The sequence below is a fragment of the Myotis davidii genome, unplaced genomic scaffold (assembly GCF_000327345.1).
Source record: "Myotis davidii unplaced genomic scaffold, ASM32734v1 scaffold132, whole genome shotgun sequence".
Lineage (NCBI taxonomy): Eukaryota > Metazoa > Chordata > Mammalia > Chiroptera > Vespertilionidae > Myotis > Myotis davidii.
Window position 1 is genome coordinate 1,234,909 of NW_006285258.1, and position 3,113 is coordinate 1,238,021.

Sequence of the window (3,113 nt, forward strand, 5' to 3'; positions counted from 1 at the left end):
CAGTCTACACTGTTACCTTAAAAGCATCAGCTCCACATGAAAAACAACTCCCTGGAAAAAACCATTAACTACAATAACATTATTGTTGTTTTTGTAAAGTCTCAGTCATGGTTCTGGAGCAATAAAACTGACCTGAATCCCCTTACCACTAGCAGGCTAGAGTAATGTAACAGCTCACAAAACAAGCTGAAGGAGATGACAAGAGGCAGCCAACAATGCCGCAAAGAATTTACTTTTGAGGCATCTTCTTTCCATTTTAACAGGAGTTCATGGTTCATGTGGGACTAGGAACAAGGAACCACACAGCAGTGGTAAGGCTAACCATTTCATAAGGCAATATACCTCACTGAAAAGAGGCTAAGATATTCAGTTTGTTTATAAATTCTTAATTATGCATAATAGCTAATTACCTATGATCTTAAAAACACACACAAAGGAAGTACTTGTTCAACCTCTAAGTGATAGAATGCTTTGAAAATCTGTAATACTTTTATACTTGTATTTTTATATTCCTTTTAGTAGGAAATATATTTTAAGGTTTGAATTAAACCTTTTTAAGTTCCTCTATATAAATTATGCAATGCTCTTCCAAAATCTCTCCAAATATTTAATTCATATTAACAATACACTTCATTACTCACAAAATTCTTCAAATAAGTCATTTTGAGAAAACAGTATGCAAAAAGAAGTGAGGGAATGGGGAGTTTTTTCTTTTCATCTTTAAAACAAGCTGCCAGGCTCAATTTTTTTTTCTTCTCAATCTTATTTTAAGGCAACCTGCTAAACAGTTGCTTTTTAGAATCAGTCAAAATATCTTAATTACCAAATTTCAGTGTATGTCCTAAATTTGGAACTGTACAATCAGCTTATCTTTTTAAAAAACTGATGAAAAACAGTGCCACCCTGGCCGGTGTAGCTGTTGGATGTTGTCCCATGCACCAAAAGGTTGCCCGGTTTGATTTGGGATCAGGGCACATGCCTGGTTGCTGGCTTGATCCCCTGAGGTAGGAGGTATGCAGGAGGCAGCTGACGACCATGGATGTTTTGCTCTCACATCAATGTTTCTCTCTCCCTCTCCCTTCTTCCCTTTCTAAATAATAATAAATATATATAAAATGCCTGTAACAATACCTATCTATTTCAAGTTATCTTTGTTAAGCTGAAAGCTCATTTAGATCTGGAGAAAGCACTATGTATAATTCCATCAGAGTGGAATGCTCATGTTCAGATGCAATATTTCTGTACCTTTTCCACTTAAAACTAATTTGTAGATTTTATAAAGATAACTTTTACATTACCAATGAAAACATAAGGTTAATTTCTACCATAAAAGTACTATCTGTCCTTTGTAAATAATTCGTAACAAATCTCTCTCAATAAGAACCAAAGACCAGTTATGACCAAACATTTAATTTCAGCAACTGACCAGCAATTTTATCTTTCAATACATGTTCCAACACCTGTAGGATATATGATAACCTTTTGAAATGCAATTTAAGAAGCCATCACTTTTTTAGAGAAACTGTGGTTCCTTCTGAGAAAGAGAGAATTATAATGTGGACAGAAACATGTTAGCCTATCATTTAAAAAACTACAGAGTATTAAAAAAAAAAAAAAAGGCCACGTAGCAGCCCGTGGGCAGGATGAGTCATCACCCAACTCAAAACTTGCAGCACTTCAAGCTTCCTCCTACCCGACCCCATCCCCTTCAGCAATGTACCCTGAGTCAGCAAACCTTTCCATTTTGTCAGTTACGAATTTCCACGAAGCTTAAATGAACTTATGCAAAACACTGCAACACATTTGGGACTAAGACTTGTCACTGGAACATGTGCTTTTTCTACTGCAAAATTAACTGATCTTCAAATCAATCTTCTCTAGATTCTTAATTTACAGAAGTAATCAAACACTAATCCTCTTTTGTAAATAAGTGACCTTCAAACTATGGTGATATGTAAAGGTTTTTATAAACAATTCTCCATTTCCCAGAAGGTTGTTTTTTTCCTTTTAATCTGAATAGTAATTTCTAGATGATAAAAACATGTCCTGCTCAAATCTGGCATTTCCTGGATGACAGCAATTACTGAATTTAGGACACCAGTAAGCCATTTTACAAGTTTCACAGGCAATACTCTTAAGTGATGTAACATGCATGTGTGTGAAAGGACTTTACACACCTTGGCACATAGCAAGCCTTCCATAAACATGTTTGAACAACTACTCGCTAAAGACATGCAAAGTTTCTTCCACCCAATAAAACACTATTTTTCAAACGTCAAAAAAAAATCTGACGTTTCTAAGAGAAACTCTAGAGGCAATTCCCTCTTTGGACTCTACATTCATCTAGTGACTAGGATTCCTAGTCAGGTTACTCTTTCCAGCTCCGTTTCCCAACGTGGAAACGAGAGGCTATGTCCAACCAGAACTTTAAAATATAACAAGGCAGGAAGAATCGAGCAATCAGAAAATTACTCTGAAGCTGTTTGCGCTCCATTTTGTCCCGTTAATTTTTTTCTCAGCACATCATCTTGTATGCGTAAAAGAAAAAAAAAGTTAATACTGAGACTGACTGTTAAGGGCATTTGTAGCACTGAAGGGAAAAAAAAAACCACACGACTTTTGCTGCAAACCCAGTAGGCTTCCAATTCCACATCACCAGTCCCCTTCTCTGGACTTTTCCCAATGAGCAAGCAAGAGAAAAACCAGGAAAGGAATAAAAAAAGATCCTGCTTCCCGGAGCTCCCACCTACCACCTGCCCCAGTTGAGTCTTCCTTACAAAACTAGGAACAAAGGAGGCCAAAACACCTTTCCTTTTCCGCGCACCTCATCGAGTCAAATGGCAACGCGGGGCGCAGGCCCCCGGTAGTGCACTGACAAAACCCGTTTCCACGGGGGTCCTTTCCCGGCCCCCCGCTCCCCGGCCCGTCCCGGGCGCGATCAAGGCCAGGCTGCAGGAGGAAAAGGGGGATTCCGACTCACGAGTTTGCTGCGTCTCCTGTACGGCCAGACTCAAAACTTAGGCAGAGGACTCACGGCTCTGCGGCGAGCCGGGGAGGTGTGCGCCGGCGAGGGTGCGCGCTGCGCCTTAGCCGAGGCCGCCGGAGACTTTGCC

The 3,113-nt window shown here is 39.5% G+C and overlaps 1 protein-coding gene across 2 annotated transcripts in view; it reads right to left on the reverse strand.

The window, feature by feature from the left end:
* Positions 1-3,107, reverse strand: part of MAPK6 (mitogen-activated protein kinase 6) — a 32,423-nt gene extending 29,316 nt beyond the window's left edge. For both annotated transcript variants that reach the window (XM_015558923.1, XM_006755989.2), the window contains exon 1: positions 2,981-3,107. The gene's annotated coding sequence lies outside the window, so the exon portion shown is untranslated. The remainder of the gene's footprint in view (positions 1-2,980) is intronic.
* Positions 3,108-3,113: the final 6 nt, after the last annotated feature.